General features: G+C 48.5%; 1 protein-coding gene across 3 annotated transcripts in view; it reads right to left on the bottom strand.

Annotated features, from left to right (window-relative positions):
• LOC144607243 (semaphorin-6B-like) overlaps positions 1–17,887 on the bottom strand; it is a 284,386-nt gene extending 266,499 nt beyond the window's left edge. For all 3 annotated transcript variants that reach the window (XM_078423936.1, XM_078423937.1, XM_078423938.1), the window contains exon 1: positions 17,793–17,887. The gene's annotated coding sequence lies outside the window, so the exon portion shown is untranslated. The remainder of the gene's footprint in view (positions 1–17,792) is intronic.
• Positions 17,888–23,122: the final 5,235 nt, after the last annotated feature.

Genomic DNA, 23,122 nt, shown 5'->3' with positions numbered 1-23,122 from the left:
TCTACATACCCCAATATTCCCAGTCTACATACCCCAACATTCCCAGTCTAAATACCCCCAATATTCCCAGTTTACATACCCCAATATTCCCAGTCTAAATACCCCAATATTCCCAGTCTAAATACTCCGCTATTCCCAGTCTATATATCCCAATATTCCCAGTCTAAATACTCCAATATTCCCCGTCTAAATACTCCAATATTCCCAGTCTATATACCCCAATATTCCCAGTCTATATATCCCAATATTCCCAGTCTGAATACTCCAATATTCCCAGTCTAAATACTTCAACATTCCCAGTCTAAATACCCTAATATTCCCAGTCTGAATACTCCAATATTGCCAGCCTTGATACTCCAATATTCCCAGCCCATATACGCCTGTATTCCCAGTGTAGATACTCCAATATTGCCCGTGTGGATGAGGAAGCCACCAGTTACTCATCGTCCGTCTCCCCACCGGAGGCACTTGTTTGCAACAACGTGAACGCAAACATTCTGAATAAAATGTCACTCTTGAAAACAAACAAAGGATTCTAAATCATTTTTTACAAACAGCAGAATCTCAGACCTGGTCTGAGTTCAGTAATTGTATTCTACAGAAAAATAGTTGATAGTTAGTGTGGAACTTGGGCCAACATGGCACCAGGACTGTGTAGGGTTGATGAGACCACGGACAGTGTAGGGTTAATGAGACCACAGACAGTGTAGGGTTAATGAGACCACAGACAGTGTAGGGTTAATGAGACCACGGACAGTGTAGGGTTAATGAGACCACGGACAGTGTAGGGTTAATGAGACCACGGACAGTGTAGGGTTAATGAGACCACGACTGTGTAGGGTTAATGAGACCACGACTGTGTAGGGTTAATGAGACCACAGACTATGTAGGCTTAATGAGACCACGGACTGTGTAGGGTTAATGAGACCACGGACTGTGTAGGCTTAATGAGACCACGGACTGTGTAGGCTTAATGAGACCACGGACTGTGTAGGGTTAATGAGACCACGGATAGTGTAGGGTTAATGAGACCATGACTGTGTAGGGTTAATGAGACCACGACTGCAAACACACAAACAGACAATGGAGCACTGATCAAGATCGCAACTCCCAGAACCTGACCATGACCTTCACCCACATCCCGAGCCTTGGGGCTCTGACCCCTGCCCCACCTCACCCACCTCCTCTACATGCAAACCACAGCTTCAACTGGATCAGACCAATGGCCTCCCGATCCACAACCTCCCGATCCATGACCTCCCGATACAAGATCATCACCCCCCCGGTCCAAGATCATCACCTCCCGATCTATGATGACCTCCCGTCCACAACCTCCCGATCCATCTCCTCCTGATCCATGACCTCCCGATCCAAGATCATCACCTCCCAATTTATAAGAAAATAACTGCAGATGCTGGTACAAATCGAAGGTATTTATTCACAAAATGCTGGAGTAACTCAGCAGGTCAGGCAGCATCTCAGGAGAGAAGGAATGGGCGACGTTTCGGGTCGAGACCCTTCTTCAGACCACCCAATCTATGATCTTCACCTCCAGATCCATGATCATCACCTCCAGATCTATGATGACCTCCAACAGGAATACGAACTGATGTATTTCCGAAGCTGGAAACGTACACTATGGTCTCTAGGCAACTGTCTTAAGTACTTCTCTGTTTCTTTTGTTCATTATATTTGAAGAGAATAGTCAATCAGCTCCAGTTAGTCTGAAGGCTTTGAGTTAGCTGAAGACATCATTGAGATTGAAATGCTTTGACTTTCAGCTAAACACTGGAATTTCCTTCTACTTCACTAACAATGGAATATTAAATGACTAAAATATAATCCACCAATATTTAGGCTGCACTCCCTCCGCTCAGCCGCACACAGGCCAGCTGCTGACTCAGGTGGACAAGGTTGCAAATAACATTTACAAAAATGTTGCTTGGTCTCGAGGCCTTCGCTGAGGGGAGAGTTTGGGCAAAGGAAGACTTCATCCCTCGGAGCCCAGCGGGCTGAGGGGGTGAATAAATGTATAAACCCACGAGGGGCATAGAAAAGGCAAAAGTGCAGACTATATCCCAGGGAAGGGGCATTAATAACTAAAGGACAATAGGCGTAAGGTAGAAAGAAAGGATTTAAAATGGACCTGAAGGGCAACTTCTTCACACAGTGCGTGGGGCATGTATAGAACGAGCTGCCAGAGGAGGTACTTCACACAGTGCGTGGGGCATGTATAGAACGAGCTGCCAGAGGAGGTACTTCACACAGTGCGTGGGGCATGTATAGAACGAGCTGCCAGAGGAGGTACTTCACACAGTGCGTGGGGCATGTATAGAACGAGCTGCCAGAGGAGGTACTTCACACAGTGCGTGGGGCATGTATAGAACGAGCTGCCAGAGGAGGTACTTCACACAGTGCGTGGGGCATGTATAGAACGAGCTGCCAGAGGAGGTACTTCACACAGTGCGTGGGGCATGTATAGAACGAGCTGCCAGAGGAGGTACTTCACACAGTGCGTGGGGCATGTATAGAACGAGCTGCCAGAGGAGGTACTTCACACAGTGCGTGGGGCATGTATAGAACGAGCTGCCAGAGGAGGTACTTCTTCACACAGTGCGTGGGGCATGTATAGAACGAGCTGCCAGAGGAGGTACTTCACACAGTGCGTGGGGCATGTATAGAACGAGCTGCCAGAGGAGGTACTTCTTCACACAGTGCGTGGGGCATGTATAGAACGAGCTGCCAGAGGAGGTACTTCACACAGTGCGTGGGGCATGTATAGAACGAGCTGCCAGAGGAGGTACTTCACACAGTGCATGGGGCATGTATAGAACGAGCTGCCAGAGGAGGTACTTCACACAGTGCGTGGGGCATGTATAGAACGAGCTGCCAGAGGAGGTACTTCTTCGCACAGTGCGTGGGGCATGTATAGAACGAGCTGCCAGAGGGGGTAGATGAGGCAGGTAATATAACAACATTTAAAATACATTTGGGCAGGTACTTGGAGAGGAAAGGTTTCGAGGGATGTGGATCAAACACAGTTAAACGAGATATATGAAACAGGGCTAGGCACAAGCCAGCTGCCGGAAGACTGGAGGGTAGCTAGTGTTGTGGTTCTGTTTAAGAAGGGCTGCAAAGAAAAACATGGGAACAATGGACAACGAACCAAACACAGATAGACACAACATGCTGGAGTAACTCAGCGGGTCAGGCAGCATCTCTGGAGAGAAGGAATGGGTGACGTTTCACAGAGTGCTGGAGTAACTCAGCGGGCCAGGCAGCTTCTCTGGAGAGAAGGAATGGGTGACGTTTCGGCTGGAGACCCTTCTTCAGACCACTCACCCATGCTACTAAGTCAGTAGCTTCAGTAATGAAGAAGGGTCTCGACCTGAAACGTCACCCATTCCTTCTCTCTAGAGATGCTGCCTGGCCCGCTGAGTTACTCCAGCATTTTGTTTATCTTTGGTTTGAACCAGCGTCCCTCCTACACAATAAACTTTACACCCATGGTCTGAAAGTTACTGGAGAGGATTGTGTGGGATCACATCCACTGTACATGCATTTGGAAAGACGGTGATTGATTAGGAATTATCAGCATGGCTCGGTGCGTTGGAGACTGTACAACCTGCTGGCGGTACTCAGCGAGCCAGCCAGCCTTCTACCAAAGACTGTTGACACCCGTACCAATCAAGAACATGTCAATCTCCGCTTTACAAAATACCCCAAAATTTAGTCTCATAAGTTCATAAGTTCTAGGAGCAGAATTAGGCCATTTGGCCCGTCAAGTCTACTCCGCCATTCATTTATGGCTGATATCTCTTTCCCTCTCAACCCCATTCTCCGGCCTTCTTCCAAAAACCTTTGACACCCGTACCAATCAAGAACATGTCAATCTCCGCTTGATAAATGCCCATGACTTGGCCTCCACAGCCGTCTGTGGCAGTGAGTTCCACAGATTCACCATTAACTCTGTTACCCAAACGCACTGATCTTTGAAATACCATTCTGTCCCAGACACCCCACCCTGCAATATACTTTATACTTTGCATCATTGGGTTTACCTTTGCATAGTCATCTCATGAAGTATACTGTGGATGAAAGAAACCCAAGTGCAGGGAGATATTCACACACTGCAGATGTAGTGGATCCTGACAACGCTGGCCCCTCAGTGTTGATATCAATAAAACATCGCCCGGGGAGCAGAAAATCATCTTCCGATCTTGTCTGATAATAGCTGACAGATACGGGCAAGAAAGCACAGTCTGCTGAAATGACTGTGTTTGAAGAAGATGAAGAGAGAAGAACTATGGAGAATTGAGAATGTGAATGTCCTGAAACTACATTAGCACCAGATCCATGTCAAATACCATCAGCAATGTAAAATATGGATGGCTGGAGAATATTACCAGTTGCTGATAAGCTCATAATCTTGTGCAGGAAGGAACTGAAGATGCTGGTTTAAATCGAAGATATAGACACAAAATGCTGGAGTAACTCAGCGGAACTGGCAGCATCTGAAGGGCGGCACGGTGGCGCAGCGGTAGAGTTGCTGCTTTACAGCGAATGCAGCGCCGAAGACTCAGGTTCAATCCTGACTACGGGCGCCGTCTGTACGGAGTATGTACTTTCTCCACGTGACCTGCGTGGGTTTTCTCCGAGATCTTCGGTTTCCTCACACACTCCAAAGACGTGCAGGTCTGTAGGTTAATTGGCTGGGCAAATGTAAAAATTGTCCCTAGGGTGTAGGATAGTGTTAGTGTGCGAGAATCGCTGGGCGGCGCGGACCCGGTGGGCCGGAGGGCCTGTTTCCGCGCTGTATCTCTAAATCTAAAAAAAATCTCTGGAGAGAAGGAATGGGTGACGTTTCGGGTGAGTCTGAGGAAGGGTCTCGACCCGAAATGCCGCCATTCCTTCTCTCCAGAGATGCAGAATTGCTGCACCAGTGGTCACACGTTGGTCTCCACGGAGCGCCCTGCTGCAGTACACATCCACTGCCACAGTGCACACATGCACTGGCACAGTACACACACCCACTGCCACAGTGCACACACCCACTGGCAGTGGTGGTACACACTCCCACTGGTACAGTACACACTCCCCTGCCACAGCGCACACTCCCCTGTCACAGTACACACACCCCTGCCACAGTACACACTCACACTGGTACAGTGCACACTCCCACTGCCACAGTACACACTCCCCTGCCACAGTGCACACTCACACTGGTACAGTACACACTCACATTGGTACAGTACACACTCCCACTGGCACCGTACACACTCCCACTGCCAGAGAGCTGAACTCAGAATGTGTTCCCCCTTGTCCTGTACATGAGGACAGTTGATGCTGAAAGACTCCAGCTTTCACCAGGACCAGACTAACTCATCGTGGGAGATACTAATGGTTCATCATCAGCAGGGCCACAAGCTTGTTGTTCCCCTACTTGTGCTTGGAGTGGCTTTGGTTACATACAGTATGACTAGGGTCGCCAACTGTCCCGTATTAGCCGGGACATCCCGTCTCTTGGGCTAAGTTAGTTTATCCCATACGGGACCGCCATTGTCCTGTATTAGTAGGGTTGCCAACTTCCTCACTCCCAAATACGGGACAAAGGGTGACGTCACCGCCCCACGCCCCACGTGACCTCACCCAGCCAGCGGCCACGTGCTCCCGCTCCACCAATGGCGGCCGCCCGGGCCGGGAGCACGTGGCCGCTGGCTGGGTGAGGTCACGTGGGGCGCGAGGCGGTGACGTCACCTTGTCCCGTATCTGGGAGTGAGGAAGTTGGCAACCCTAGGCGTGACGGCATTCTCTGTCACTTGGCAAGTCCTCCCAGTGACCACACCTGTTATCTTGTCAGAAACGCGCAAACTGATGTTTTAACAGGTTGACCCAGAGCAACGGACCCAAGGATTTAGTGTGTTTGAAATACCCAGTGACAACATTAAAACCTCCTTTAATCATCGTAATGAGATCTTTAGAAGATTTGTTATTATGCAAAAGATTTAAATAAATATAAATTAGTGGAAAGGTAATAAGAGGAGCATCAAACAAAGGCTGAAATGTTCTTAAAGAGTGTGTGAACAATGAGATGCTTCACCTGGCGCTCAGTTGCTAAGTGTTTACTGAGTGACCACACCATAAATACCATGTGATCACAGTGACCACACCATAAATACCATGTGATCACAGTGACCACACCATAAATACCATGTGATCACAGAGACACAGAGTGATAGAGTCATAGTCACAGAATCACAGTGTGGAAACAGGCCCCTCGGCTCAACTTGCCCACACCGACCAACATGCCCCATCTACACTAGTCCCACCTGCCCACACCGACCAACATGCCCCATCTACACTAGTCCCACCTGCCCACACCGACCAACATGCCCCATCTACACTAGTCCCACCTGCCCACACCGACCAACATGCCCCATCTACACTAGTCACACCTGCCCACACCGACCAACATGCCCCATCTACACTAATCCCACCAGCCCACACCGACCAACATGCCCCATCTACACTAGTTCCACCTGCCCACACTGACCAACATGCCCCATCTACACTAGTCCCACCTGCCCACACCGACCAACATGCCCCATCTACACTAGTCCCACCTGCCCGTGTCTGGCCCATATCTCTCTAAACCTGTCCTATCCATGTACCTGACCAAATGTTTCTTAAACTATGCGATAGTTTTCTTGATTAGTGCGGGTGTCAGGGGTTACGGGGAGAAGGCAGGAGAATGGGGTTAGGAGGGAGAGATAGATCAGCCACGATTGAATGGCGGAGTAGACTTGATGGGAGTAGAATTAGGCCATTCGGCCCATCACTATTACCTCGTCCGGAAGCTGGTTCCAGCCTGGTGCAAGTGAGCTGGTCTCAACATTGAAAGTGGTCTGAACACATCATTGTGCCGCTGACTGGAAGGATGTGACTGCCAGAGATTGAGCTTTAGACCATCGACAGCCAGTGACCATGGAAGGAGAAGGCAGCATTGATCATGTTGAATAGACAATAGACAATAGGTGCAGGAGGAGGCCATTCGGCCCTTCGAGCCAGCACCGCCATTCAATGTGATCACGGCTGATCATCCACAATCAGTACCCCGTTCCTGCCCTCTCCCCATACCCCCTGACTCCGCTATCCTTAAGAGTGGAGCAAACAATGGACCTGGTGCCAATGCTTTGCATAATCATATCTCCTCCATCCAGACTAACGCTGTAGTTTAGTTTAGCTTAGAGATACAGCTTGGAGACTGGCCCACCGAGTCCGCGCCGACCAGCGATGACCGCATATTGACACTATCCTACACACACGAGGGACAATTAACATTTATACCGAGCCCATTAACCTACAAACATGCAGGTCTTTGGTGGGGGAGGAAATGGGAGACCCGGAGAAAACCCGCGCGGTCACAGGGAGAACGTACAAACTCCGTACAGACAGCACCCGTAGTCGGGATGGAACCCGGGTCTCTGGCGCTGTGAGGCAGCAGCTCTACCCGCTGCACCACTGTGCCGCCCTGTAGAATGGAGAATTGAGTGAGTGTGTGGGATGATTGGTTACAGACGTCCCATCAGAATTAATTACAAATATTCCGAATCGACCTGGGCGACTGAGGGAATTCTGAGCTTTCTACTGGATGAGACATGAATCATTGAGGTGTTGATCATGGAACAATCCACTTATGTCAGAAAAGTGATCAGCTGCATCTGAGGAACGGTTAGGAGAGATTCCCTGGGTCTACGAGGGGAATATTAACGATGGAAGCAATGCACAAAAATCACAAATATTCACTCTGGCTTAAACAATTAAATGCATTTGAATGAACTGAATTAAATTTAATTTGTCCTTTTGCCAGCTATTTACATCAATTAATTTTGATAGGCTGGTGTACTTGGATGGAGTTAACTTGGCTCAGGCACTGGGCAGATTGCCCAGTCCAGGGGCCACACTGTCTGCTTGGACAGAAGTTAACCAGATTGGGAAGCCACACATCCAGCTCCCAGCCTCAGCGTTCATCTCATTAGGTGGATAAAACCATCATGTCCAAGAAGATCTGCCACACCATCTGGCTAATGCCACATAGTTCCTCAGGCAAAGCTGGAGAACTTTCCTCCTTGTGTAGGAAGCAACTGCTGATGCTGCTTTAAACCGAAGATAGACACTAAACGCTGGAGTAACTCAGTGGGTCAGGCAGCATCTGTGGAGAGCATGGATAGGTGATGTTTCACAGAGTGCTGGAGTAACTCAGTGGGTCAGGCAGCATCTGTGGAGAACATGGATAGGTGATGTTTCACAGAGTGCTGGAGTAACTCAGCGGGTCAGGCAGCATCTGTGGAGAACATGGATAGGTGACATTTCACAGAGTGCTGGAGTAACTCAGCGGGTCAGGCAGGATGTCTGCAAAGATGGAACAGGTGACATTTTGAGTCAAGACCCTTCTTCAGATTGCACAGTCTCAGACTGAAGAAGGGTCTCGACCCAAAACGTCACCCATTCCTTCTCTCCAGAGATGCTGCCTGTCCTGCTGAGTTACTCCAGCATTTTGTGTCTATCTTCGGATTAAACCAGCATCTGCAGTTCCTTCCTACACAGGGGCAAATGGTACAGGTTTTAATGGGCATCTTGGTCAGCATGGAGAAGTTAGGCTGAAGGGCCTGTTTCAACAATGCAAGGTCCTCAACTCAAAAAGAATAATTTGCAAGCACACAAAGCATATAATCGGAAGAGTTTACCAATAAGTTCCTTTCATCTGCAAAATTGCAAACAAAGGTTATGATTTTAATATAAATCTGCATAATTGTCACATTTTCCCTCATTATGGGACCAAAAGGATTGTGGCAATTAAGAATATTTAAGCTACCTGCTGCCCTTACATGAAGTGCTTGGACTGGTAACTGATTGTGTGTCTGGTCTTTGTGGAAAAATAGCAGCCGTGCTCCTGTTATTCCTCATAATGCTGTTCCTTTTTCATCATTAAGTGGGTCGTTAATTACATATTTGCTACCATTTGTCAGAGAAATTCATCACTTTAATTGCAATGAAGCCAAATAAAAAATTCAATTGTTTGCGATTCATTTTCCACACAGTCCTTGCAAAGTAATCTACTCCGTCTGCAGCACTTTGGGGGGGTTTCTGCAACCAGTGATAAGGTGTTGTACAAATGCTGGATTAGTCTCTCATCCAAATTCTTCGGGGATGTGGATTAAAACGTACTGACATTCCTCCAGTATATTTGGCTTTGAAGCTGGCATCTTCCTATCAGCACACAATAGCTAAAGCATTGAACATTTACAGAATCCGTGCTGTAAATCCCAGGGACTGCTTTTACAATATGACAGGGAGGAATCTGAGAGAGCAGCATTTGCAATGTATGCAGGAACGTGGTGCCATTCATCACTCCAAAGTGTCATTCTGGAAGTACATGGAAACATAGAAAACAGGTGCAGGAGGAGGCCATTTGGCCCTTCCAGCCAGTACCGCCATTCATTGTGATCATGGCTGATCATCCACAATCAGTAACCCGTGCCTGCCTTCTCCCCATATCTCTCGATTCCGGTAGCCCCTAGAGCTCTATCTAACTTTTAAATTCATCCAGTGAATTGGCCTCCACTGCCTTCTGTGGCAGAGAATTCCACAAATTCACAACTCTGAAAAAGTTTCTTCTCACCTCAGTTTTAAATGGCCTCCCCTTAATTCTTAGACTGTGGCCCCTGGTTCTGGACTCCACCAACATTAGGAACATTTTTCCTGCATCTAACTTGTCCAGTCCTTTCATAAGTTTATACGTCTCTATAAGATCCCCTCTCATCCTTCTAAACTCCAGTGAATACAAGCCCAGTCTTTCCAATCTTTCCTCGTATGACAGTCCCTCCATCCCAGGGATTAACCTCGTGAACCTAAGCTGCAAGGATGCCCTTCCTCAAATTTGGAGACCAAAACTGCACACAGTACTCCAGATGTGGTCTCACCAGGGCCCTGTACAACTGCAGAAGGACCTCTTTACTCCTATACTCAAATCCTCTCGGTGTGAAGGGCAACATGCCATTAGCTTTCTTCACTGCCTGCTGTACCTGCACGCTTACTTTCATGAAGTACATGGATTTTGGTTTCTTGAAGTACATGGATTTGTCCCATCAGAATATGTGTTTGTGGCAAATCTAGAGTCATAGACAGATGTAGCTTGGAGACAGGCCCTTTGGCCCATTGAGACTACATCAAGCACTTGCCCATGTATTTGCTACACTAATCCTACCAATCATCACGTCGGGCTGTAGGAGGTAGGCCAAGCATCAACAGGGAAAGCCTGCAGACTCCACAGATGGGACCAGGCCAAAGCTGGGACTTCTTCTTCCGTGTCCATCATCTATGTTTCAAATGTTGGGCCAGGCTCTTGCACAGTGGACAGCCTTCTCGTTTGTCACCACTGGATCTTCCAGGCCACGTTGTTTCTCCAAGTGGGCATGTTAGTAGGTGTGGCATGGATTGTACAGATGCTCCACATTCACATTCTGTGTCTGCCGCATCTGTAAAGCACCATTTGCTCATATTGGTCTTGCATCGGCCCGTCCCTGTACCAAGGCTATTGAGGGACTGGCAGGTCTTCCAGTCACACCTGTCCCCAGGTGGTAGCTGGTCCTTGGTTGGGATGGGCAGATTCTTGTGGTGGTGGTATAAGAAAATAACTGCAGATGCTGGTACAAATCGAAGGTATTTATTCACAAAATGCTGGAGTAACTCAGCAGGTCAGGCAGCATCTCAGGAGAGAAGGAATGGGTGACGTTTCGGGTCGAGACCCTTCTTCAGACTGACCGTACATTAGGGTTAGGGTTAGTGTTACAGTCTGAAGAAGGGTCTCGACCCGAAACATCACCCATTCCTTCTCTCCTGAGATGCTGCCTGACCCGCTGAGTTACTCCAGCATTTTGTGAATAAATACCCTCGTGTTGGTGGTTGTCACTGCGTTTCATTTCCCACAAGGCTGGGACTCTGGAGCTGGGACTCTGGAGCTGTAACACTGCACTGGCCACTGTGGGACTCTGGGGCAGTGAGGCAGTAGCTGTAACACTGCACTGGCTACTGTGGGACTCTGGAGCTGGGACTCTGGAGCTGTAACACTGCACTGGCCACTGTGGGACTCTGGAGCTGGGACTCTGGAGCTGTAACACTGCACTGGCCACTGTGGGACTCTGGAGCTGGGACTCTGCACTGGCCATTGCAACAGTAATATTCCAGTTCTTCTAACTTTACCCATCAGTGCAAACTTCCATCTTCCTGCCGTGCCTGAGACTTGGCTGCCGGCCAGTGGTGCTGGCAGACACTTGGTGCCTTGACTGAAGTGCCCATTCTTCACTCGTGACCTTGGCTGCCACTTCTCCCACTTGCTCCCAGTTTTAATGCTATTGTGGAGAACTGCTCCAAATGAAATGAAATCAGTTGAACTAACAGGAATTGTGGCTTTGCACTCGCTAAGTGATTGAGAAATAATTTGTGTTTTGCATGGGCAGAAACACAGTAATGGGCCAATTATCTGAATGATAATTACCAATGTCACAGCTGACTGAGAACTGCATTTAAATAAACCCAGCAACGATTTTAAACTCAAAACTAAAACTCCATCCCATGTTCATGCAGCATCACTCAGCTTTTATGTTTGAAAAACCTCGATGAGTAAAGCTCTTAACCCTTAGCATTCTGAAGAGTAGTTTGTTTTTTAGAGATACAGCTCGGAAACAAGCCCTTTGGCCCACCGAGTCTGCGCTGACCAGCGATCCCCGCACACTAACACTATCCTACACACACTGGGGACAATTTACATTTATACCAACCCAATTAACCTACAAACTTGCACGTCTTTGGAGTGTGGGAGGAAACCAAGGATCTCGGAGAAAACCCACGCAGGTCACGGGGAGAACGTACAAACCGTACAGACAGCGCCCGTAGTCGGGATTGAACCCGGGTCTCTGGCGCTGTGAGGCAGCAGCTCTACCCGATGCCCCACCGTGCCGCCAAATTAGTTTAATTGTTGCCGTTTTCCTGTTGTTGGTGTGAGAGGATGAGTGAGATATCCCACACTAATTGGCAGCGGTTTCGTGTCTGGCTGTGGTGACATGCCAAATACTCACACACGCCTTGTTTACAAATTCAAAGCAGTCAATCTCAAACTCAACACCACAAACAAACAAACTAGTGATAGAACCATCTCTTGGCGAGGAGTTCATCTAAACAGTGTCACTCAGATTCACGTTCACCTCCAAACCGGGCAGTGACAGCTGGGAGGATGAAGACCCAGATTTGGGATGAATGGCGTCTTCAGTCTCCAGTGCTGGAAGCCCACACCAAACTGTCCAGAGGCCTCGAGTTCCCTGAAGTCTGGACTCCAGGATTGAGATGAGATGCTCTTGCTCAACCTGCCCACAAGGTCTTGATGAAAGTGGGATTACTCTGTTCTGTGCAACCATTGGGTGCCATGTCAGAGTTCCAAGACAGATTAGGAAAAGGGGAGGTGCAATGAGACCTGGGTGTGCTTGTACATCAGAAAGTAAGCATGCAGGTACAGGAGGCAGTGAAGGAAGCTAATGGCATGTTGGCCTTCATTGTGAGAGGATTTGAGTTTGGGAGCAAGGAGATCCTACTGCAGTTGTACAGAGCCCTGGTGAGACCGCACCTGGAGTATTGTGTGCGATGTTGGTCTCTTAATTTGAGGAAGGACATGATTGCTATTGAGGGAGTGCAGCATAGGTTCACCTGCTTAATTCCCAGGATGGCGGGACTGACACATGATGAAAGAATGGGTCGACTGGGCTTATATTCACTGGAATTTAGAAGGATGAGAGGGGAGCTTATAGAAACATATAAAATTCAGCAATCCCCATCATTATAGTTAAATCGAAGGTAGACACAAAATGCTGGAGTAACTCAGCGGGGCAGGCAGCATCTCTGGAGAAGGAATGGGTGACGTTTCACAGAGTGCTGGAGTAACTCAGCGGGACAGGCAGCATCTCTGGACAAGGAATGGGTGACGTTTTGGGTCGAGACTCTTCCTCAGACATCATAGTTATCTTCAAATCCCAGCCGTTACTTTCTGGAGTCTTGGCCACCATCGGATGATGAAGCATTTACTCCACGATCTTGGCCACCATCGGATGATGAAGCATTTACTCCACGATTGGCAGCAACGCCTTCGATCGCCACGTCCTTGGCTTTTGCCGTCTCCATCCAGAACTCATTTGTTTTTGACCAACCAGTTGATCATCCGCCCTAATAATCCTGCTCTGCTGCTGTCGAGGTCTGTGTGATAATTGCCCTGTGAAACACCATGGCAGTTTTACTGTGGTAAAACTTTAAAGGATTGCTGATGTTCAGAGGTGGCCTGTGCTACACATTGGTTGACATTGGACTTTGATATCTGGCAACTCAAACCCCAGCTAACATTCCTTTTTTCCCCTGTCACAAACTTCAAAGGGGCAAATATGAAATGGGTTTGAAAACTTTCAATAAAGGATTGGCCTTTGATAGCAGAAAGTAGCAGAAGATGAGAAGATATTACACATTCACTGAAGAGCCACTTGAATGGTTGGCTGTTGGGGGAGGCTGGCACCTGAGGGTGGGGGGGGGGGGGGGGGGGGGGGGGGGGGGAGCGGGTCTGAAAGGCTTCTCGCAGCAACACACAAAGTGTGGATGTGAGATGGAAGCAGCACTGACATAAAAGGGATCAACATTTCCTCTGAAAATGGTGATGTGAAGCTTGAGGCATTTGTCACCGAGCTGCCTGCATTGTGATCAATACACATCCAGCAGGAACCCTGTTGTCATGGTTACCCTCCGGCAGCAAGGAGAAAGCACCAGTCCTCATTCACTAGCTAATCGGAATGAGCATCAGACCACCAGTCAGACCCCTGCTTGGAGAGGAGGCAGTGTAGATGGGATTCAAGCTGAAGCACATTGTTGGCTCTGAATGAAGCAAGCTTTCACAGCTCTGAGTCACACACAGAGTGCTGGAGTAACTCAGTGGGTCAGGCAGCATCTGTGGAGAACATGGATAGGTGACGTTTCACAGAGTGCTGGAGTAACTCAGCAGGTCAGGCAGCATCTGTGGAGAACATGGATAGGTGACGTTTCAGGTCGAGACCCTTCTTCAGAACAACTGAGCTCTGGCCTTTTACAGGCAGAAGCTAGAAAGTTATTTTGTTTTAAATTCTTTTCCAGAAGGGTCTTGACCTGAAATGGGTCTGAAGAAGGGTCTCGACCCAAAATGTCACGTATTCCTTTTCTCCAGAGATGCTGCCTGACCTGCTGAGTTACTCCAGCATTTTGTGCTTATCTTCAGTGTAAAGCAGCATCTGCAGTTCCTTCCTACTCTGTCAGTTGTGAGTCACGTGGGTGATAACGGACACTGACACTGAGTTGGGCACAGAAAGGGTTAATCCCTCAGCACAGGCTGCCTCCACCCGACCGAGCTGAAATTCACATCGCACACGAACAACATAGGACAAAATGACTTCCTAGTTTCTGCCTGTAGAAGACTGGGGCTCAGTGCTCATAGAGTGATACAGTGTGGAAACAGGCCCTTCGACCCAACTCGCCCACACAGGCCAACATTGCCCCATCTACACTAGTCCCACCTGCCTGCGCTTGGTCCATATCCCTCCAAACCCGTCCTGTCCAACTCTTTCTTAAACGATGAGATAGTCCCAGCCTCAACTACCTCCTCTGGCAGCTTGTTCCACACACCCACCACCATCTGTGTGAAAAAGTCATCCCTCGGATTACTATTAAACCTTTTCCCCTTGAACCTGTGTCCTCTGGTCCTCGATTCCCTTACTCTGGGGAAAAGACTCTGTGCATCTATCCAATCTATTCCTCTCGTGACCTTCCTGCACGGATTGTTGATAAAGGTTCCCTTGACAGCACCTATGCCCAGGCAATGCAGATCTAAAGGAGATGAATGCTTTATAGACAGCAATATTGGCACTTCACTACATTCATTCCGATTACAAGACACGTTGTAGGTGGACGTTGTTGAGGTTTTGAAAGGAATTAAAACACTAGGCATTTTTGTTTTACTTTGGTGATGGGTTCAGATGTCAGGCCCAAAGAAAATGAGAATGATTTGTCGAAGGGTTGAACACTTTACATGAACAAGGTATAAAGGATCGCTGGTGAAGTGTGGGACATCGATGCAGATACTGACATGTGGATAAACTTCTGAGGAGAGGTGTGATTGAGGGGTACACAGCAGAGATGGATTAATGGGGTGCGTTAGTTGACAAGGGTGTCAGGTTGAAGAATATCTTCCTTTGCATCAAAGATGCATTCAAACAATCTATTTTAAATTCCATGTTCTTCCCATTGTGATCTCATTATCTCTCCAAAGTGAGCAGTGTTACGGATTGAAGAGCAGATTGCAGGAAGTTCATGTGACCAGCGCATTCCTGGGGCTGCCTTGTGTTTGAGATGTAATTTCAGCCACGTTACTTTGCTACTGCAGTTGTACAAATCAACCAAACGACAGTACTCACAGTGATGAGTATGAAAAAGCAGCAAGGGAAAACATGCTCCTTGTTCAAACAACCCCATTCATAAAATGTGGCCAAGTCTCTCGCGAGGCAGATGCTCACGGCTGGTTTATGACTGTTCAATTGACAAAGACATGAGCTAAACACAAACTGCTGGAGGAACCCAGCAGGTCAAACTGCACATTGGAGGAAGATGGATGGATGCCTTGGGTCAGGAACTTTCTTCAGACTGACAGAGGAGTGGGGAAAGAACTGGTGGAAGGAAGTGAGGGGGATATGGGTAGGGTCAGAGTTGGCACGTAGGGATAGGGGTACGGCAAGAGTTGGCATGTGAGGGTTGGGGTACAGCAAGAGTTGGCACATGGGGATAGGGGTACAGCAAGCGTTGGCATGTGAGGGTCGGGGTACAGCAAGAGTTGGCATGCGAGGGTCGGGGTACGGCAAGAGTTGGCACGTGAGGGTCGGGGTACGGCAAGAGTTGGCACATGGGGATAGGGGTACGGCAAGCGTTGACACGTGAGGGGTTTAGGGGTACGGCAAGCATTGGCATGTGAGAGGTGGATTCAGGCAAGGATACTCTGGTCTGGTGGAGATGGTGACCAAGGCTAGAGGTGATGAGTGGAGAAGACCAAAGGGTGCACATGAGGAATCTGGACAGAGAGGATAGTTCACTGTGCAAGAGTGAAATGTAGAAGAAAGGAGAGAGTTTGTGGAAAGGACAGAATGAAGAGAATGCCTGTTGTGCATGGGGTCGGGAGAGGCAGATGATGGATGGATGGGGCAAGTGAAGGAGGGAGAACAACTGCATGAGAGGGAGGGGTGAGTACTCCATGGCACAAAGACCTGCTTCCAAATCCCCATCATCACCCAGGTACATCTTCAACTCGCAAAGGGATCTCCAACAATCTTGCAGGAGATGCCTACGAGGAGAGCAGGGCAATCATCTTCCCACTCAGAACATTCATTGAGACATTTAGCCCTACATGTGTTAAAAATATCCTCTACTTCATTTCAGGTCCAATGAAACCAGTCACCATCGGCATAACACATAATTACAGATATTTGAACAGCTGCAATCTAAATTCCACACTGTTGTAAGACTTTTAACAAAGAGAATCCCCCAAAGTCCATCACCAAACACCATTTTGCACATAAGGTTTTGGGATTGATGGCCAAGAGTTTGGTGAGAGCCACAGATTGTGACTGCTCCTTGAAGGATGGAACCATGGAGTTGCCACCACTGGGCGTTGTCATCAGGCCCAGGCAATCGCGTTTGGGCAGGTACAATCAGCCGGAACCGAGGAAGATTAGGTGATTACTTTTTCCGAGAATTTACTTGTGGTCTTTGCATAGAACTGCTCATGGGAATCTGAAATTAGCTGATCTATCTCCAAACCCCAAATTCAATAAAGTGAGACGGAACAAAATGTTCTCCAGATATTCCAACAGGGTATGCACAGAATGCTAAATGATAATATTATTGGGCGTTGAGAGAGTGAGCAGGTTGGCAACTGACCAGCCTAACGTGATTACCTCTTTGCTCATGTCCTTAGCAATTGCTGTTTATAGCCTGTCCCTTCATTGAGTTTTCTCACACATAAAAATAACCCGATTTAAACACTGTGATTGATATGCATTGATGACTTTTGTCTGGGTGAAACTTATTGGTTAAATGAAACATCCTACAACAACTATAGAACAGTCCTGAACTACTGTCTACCCTCAGAGACCCTCGGACTATCTGTGATCGGACTTTACTGGCTTTATCTTGCACTAAACGGAATTCATGTTATTCCCTTTATCCTGTATCTGCACACTGTGGATGGATTGATTATAATCATGCATTGTCTTTCCGCTGACTGGTTAGCACGCAACAAAAGCTTTTCACTGTACCTCGGTACACGTGACAATAAACTGAACTGAAGTCAACTCCTCAAAAAAAAGTTCAACTAAACGCAATTTGTTATTTTAAGTTCAGCAAAATAACTAAGCAAATTCAAGTTCAACAACATTAACACTCAAAATTTGTCTGAAATCTCTGATATTATTTCAGGACAATAGTCGACTTGTTTACATTAAATAGGTGACTTTGAGATTTACGCTCATACTGCAAAGAGCAGGGGTAGGGTTTCTGAAGGATTTATGGACAAGACCTGCAGATCATGGACCAACTTACAGGAGCAGAAAGTGATTCACCAAAGCTTGCAGTGAGGAAAGCACAGCATTAATTAGCTCAGCAGGTAAAACTAACAATGCCCTTACCTAATGCCAAGAGTTGATGTGGTGCCTGATGCAGCTCATTACAGTGAAGGTCCAGAGAGGGGTGGGTTCAGGTGGAACTGGACATAAACCTGGAGAGAACAGAAGGTGATGCAGGTTAATCATGAGCCCATTAAAGCTGGCATGCTCTTGTCTAGTGCTCCATGCACACTTGCCATCATCTGCAAAGTACGAAGGGATTTAGCGTTTATAGACAAAGTTAATTAATAGCAATCAACTCCAAATCAAAGCCTTGGTCCCAGCTGACTTACACTGTGGTGATGTGTGATTAGCCAATGATGGTTGGCCAAATCCCCGGTCACTTGGCCATCTGATCAACTCCACCTCGCTGCCCCCCCCACCCACGCTTCACCACGTCCTCCAACACGTCCATCCCCATTGCTCTTGGGTACGTTACATTGTCACGTGTCGAGCCGTTCACTTTACTGCCTCTGTTTATACAGGCAGCATCTCTGGAGAACATGGATAGGTGACGTTTCACAGAGTGCTGGAGTAACTCAGCGGGTCAGGCAGCATCTGTGGAGAACATGGATAGGTGACGTTTCACAGAATGCTGGAGTAACTCAGCGGGTCAGGCAGCATCTGTGGGGAACATGGATAGGTGACGTTTCGGGTCGGGACCCCTCACACCAGCAAGGTGTTGAGGTGGATGGGGAGAGGGTGGGAGAATAGAGGGGTGGGGGGATTCACGGTGGTGTTCAGATTCTGGACGTGCGTGCACACACGCAGAGACATCACGGAGAGACGTCACGCAGTGATTACCATGCACGACCTCGGTCACTTTGGTCTCCCAGTGCAGGAACCCCCAGCTCATCCCCACCCTCTCCAAAGTCACTCCACACTGACTGGCAGGGTCGCCAACTGTCCCGTATTAGCCTGGAATCCCGTATTTTGGGCTAAACTAGTTTGTCCCGTACGGGACCGCCCTTGTCCCGTATTAGTAGGGTTGCCAACTTCCTCACTCCCAAATATAGGACAAGGTGATGTCACCGCCCCGCGCCCCACGTGACCTTACCCAGCCAGCGGCCACGTACTCCCGCTCCACCAATGGCGGCCGCCCGGGCCGGGAGCACGTGGCCGCTGGCTGGGTGAGGTCACATGGGGCGCGGGGCGGTGACGTCACCTTGTCCTGTATTTGGGAGTGAGGAAGTTGGCAACCCTAGTGATGGGGACTGAGCTAGATCCCTCCCTCCCTGCCTGCCCTGTTCTGCAGCAAGTTGAACAACTACAACCAGGAGTCCTGCAATGCCACTTGTGTTCCGTCTTAAAGGGACCCCAGGCAGTCAATAATTAATTCTGCGTGTCCTCAACGTCTGGTGGAGCAGAATGTAATTATGTTCAGAATACACTGGAATAAACACTGGTGACAGCAGCTAACTAGACAACGGCTTCCTACCGTGAAGCATCGCTAAACATGACAAGGATCTCATTGTACAGACTAGTGCAGCGTGGATGCTTTTTATTCTTTAGTAAAGGATGGATATCGACTGTTTCAGCCTAACTAAAGGCGGTGCCCATTAACTACTGATTCTTTAAATTGAATCGCGACGCAGGGAATGGTGGGCCATTAGATTCAGCTAACATTACATTACATTACATGCTTCACGGGGCTCTGTTTGAAAGGAGAAGTGCAGCCAATCGTCTCGGCTGAGCAACTCTGACCGGTGCCAGTGATCAAGGTTCTAGATGATTAGCTGGGAGGAGTGGGGCTGGTCCTTGCCTGAGCTACAGGGCAGGAAGGCAGGCTGGGAAACTCTCACGCACCCTGCTGCTGGACCATGGAGCAGTACAGGGGCAGGGGCAGGGGCAGGCCCTGACACCCACTATACCCCAGTCACACACGGTACAGGGGCAGGGGCAGGGGGCCCTGACACCCACAATACCCCAGTCACACACAGTACAGGGGCAGGGGCAGGAACAGGCCCTAATGCCCACAATAGCCCAGTCACACACAGTACAGGGGCAGGGGGCCCTGACACCCACTATACCCCAGTCACACACAGTACAGGGGCAGGGGGCCCTGACACCCACTATACCCCAGTCACACACAGTACAGGGGCAGGGGGCCCTGACACCCACTATACCCCAGTCACACACAGTACAGGTACAGGGGCAAGGGCAGGGGCAGGCCCTGACACCCACAATACCCCAGTCACACACAGTACAGGGGCAGGGGCAGGAACAGGCCCTAATGCCCACAATAGCCCAGTCACACACAGTACAGGGGCAGGCCCTGACACCCACTATACCCCAGTCACACACGGTACAGGGGCAGGGGCAGGGGCAGGGGGCCCTGACACCCACAATACCCCAGTCACACACAGTACAGGTACAGGGGCAGGAACAGGCCCTAATGCCCACAATACCCCAGTCACACACAGTACAGGGGCAGGGGGCCCTGACACCCACAATACCCCAGTCACACACAGTACAGGTACAGGGGCAAGGGCAGGGGCAGGGGGCCCTGACACCCACAATACCCCAGTCACACACAGTACAGGGGCAGGGGGCCCTGACACCCACAATACCCCAGTCACACACGACACCACGATAACCTGTGTAGGAAGGAACTGCAGGTGCTGGTTTAAATCCAAGGTAGACACAAAATGCTGGAGTAACTCAGCGGGACAGGCAGCATCTCTGGAGAGAAGGAATGTGTTGGAAGGACCTTTATTTTGACCAGTTTGAAGAAGGGTCTCGAGCAGAAATGTCACCCATTCCTTCTCTCTAGAGATGCTGCCTGTCCCAAGATAACCTAATCTCATCTGCCTGCACATGATCCATATCCCCACATGTGCCTATTCGATAGCCTCATAAACACAACTACCACAGCTACATCCACCACCACTCCTGGCAACGTGTTCCAGACACCCCCCACTCTCTGCATAATAACTTGCCCATCACATCTCCTTCAAACTGTACCCCTCTCACCTGTTTCCATGCTCTGGCTGGGACATGTGACAATGGAACACTCTTGACTCTTCAAGCAATGCACCTTCATTTTTGGAAATGAGTAGCAAGACCAAAGACCATTCTCACAAAACCTTCTTTCCCCATGAATCTTTGCGGCTAGAACATTTTCCCTCCAGTTTCTCCACATCTCCACTGACATCCTGGGGCCGATTCATGATGAGAAGCAACAATAGACAATAGACAATAGACAATAGGTGCAGGAGTAGGCCATTCAGCCCTTCGAGCCAGCACCGCCATTCAATGCGATCATGGCTGATCACTCTCAATCAGTACCCCGTTCCTGCCTTCTCCCCATACCCCCTCACTCCGCTATCCTTAAGAGCTCTATCCAGCTCTCTCTTGAAAGCATCCAACGAACTGGCCTCCACTGCCTTCTGAGGCAGAGAATTCCACACCTTCACCACCCTCTGACTGAAAAAGTTCTTCCTCATCTCCGTTCTAAATGGCCTACCCCTTATTCTCAAACTGTGGCCCCTTGTTCTGGACTCCCCCAACATTGGGAACATGTTATCTGCCTCTAATGTGTCCAATCCCCTAATTATCTTATATGTTTCAATAAGATCCCCCCTCATCCTTCTAAATTCCAGTGTATACAAGCCCAATCGCTCCAGCCTTTCAACATACGACAGTCCCGCCATTCCGGGAATTAATCTAGTGAACCTACGCTGCACGCCCTCCATAGCAAGAATATCCTTCCTCAAATTTGGAGACCAAAACTGCACACAGTACTCCAGGTGCGGTCTCACCAGGGCCCGGTACAACTGTAGAAGGACCTCTTTGCTCCTATACTCAACTCCTCTTGTTACGAAGGCCAACATTCCATTGGCTTTCTTCACTGCCTGCTGAACCTGCATGCTTCCTTTCATTGACTGATGCACTAGGACACCCAGATCTCGTTGAACTCCCCCTCCTCCTAACTTGACACCATTCAGATAATAATCTGCCTTTCTATTCTTACTTCCAAAGTGAATAACCTCACACTTATCTACATTAAACTGCATCTGCCATGTATCCGCCCACTCACACAACCTGTCCAGGTCACCCTGCAGCCTTATTGCATCTTCCTCACAATTCACACTACCCCCCAACTTAGTATCATCTGCAAATTTGCTAATGGTACTTTTAATCCCTTCGTCTAAGTCATTAATGTATATCGTAAATAGCTGGGGTCCCAGCACCGAACCTTGCGGTACCCCACTGGTCACTGCCTGCCATTCCGAAAGGGACCCATTTATCCCCACTCTTTGCTTTCTGTCTGTTAACCAATTTTCTATCCATGTCAGTACCCTACCCCCAATACCATGTGCCCTAATTTTGCCCACTAATCTCCTGTGTGGGACCTTGTCGAAGGCTTTCTGAAAGTCGAGGTACACCACATCCACTGACTCTCCCTTGTCAATTTTCCTAGTTACATCCTCAAAAAATTCCAGTAGATTTGTCAAGCATGATTTCCCCTTCGTAAATCCATGCTGACTCGGAACGATCCCGTTACTGCTATCCAAATGCTCAGCAATTTCGTCTTTTATAATTGACTCCAGCATTTTCCCCACCACTGATGTCAGACTAACTGGTCTATAATTACCCGTTTTCTCTCTCCCTCCTTTCTTAAAAAGTGGGATAACATTTGCTATTCTCCAATCCACAGGAACTGATCCTGAATCTATAGAACATTGAAAAATGATCTCCAATGCTTCCACTATTTCTAGAGCCACCTCCTTAAGTACTCTGGGATGCAGACCATCAGGCCCTGGGGATTTATCAGCCTTCAGTCCCATCAGTCTACCCAAAACCATTTCCTGCCTAATGTGGATTTCCTTCAGTTCCTCCATCACCCTAGGTTCTCCAGCCCCTAGAACATTTGGGAGATTGTGTGTATCTTCCTCAGTGAAGACAGATCCAAAGTAACGGTTTAACTCGTCTGCCATTTCTTTGTTCCCCATAATAAACTCCCCTGCTTCTGTCTTCAAGGGACCCACATTTGCCTTGACTATTTTTTTCCTCTTCACGTACCTAAAAAAACTTTTGCTATCCTCCTTTATATTATTGGCTAGTTTACCCTCGTACCTCATCTTTTCTCCTCGTATTGCCTTTTTAGTTAACTTTTGTTGCTCTTTAAAAGAGTCCCAATCCTCTGTCTTCCCACTCTTCTTTGCTATGTTATACTTCCTCTCCTTAATTTTTATGCTGTCCCTGACTTCCCTTGTCAGCCACAGGTGTCTCTTACTCCCCTTAGAGTCTTTCCACCTCTTTGGAATAAATTGATCCTGCAACCTCTGCATTATTCCCAGGAATACCTGCCATTGCTGTTCTACCGTCTTCCCTGCTAGGGCCTCCTTCCA

Source organism: Rhinoraja longicauda, chromosome 28 (assembly GCF_053455715.1).
Source record: "Rhinoraja longicauda isolate Sanriku21f chromosome 28, sRhiLon1.1, whole genome shotgun sequence".
In the NCBI taxonomy this organism is placed as follows: domain Eukaryota; kingdom Metazoa; phylum Chordata; class Chondrichthyes; order Rajiformes; family Arhynchobatidae; genus Rhinoraja; species Rhinoraja longicauda.
This window is presented reverse-complemented; position numbering and strand designations above follow the sequence as displayed.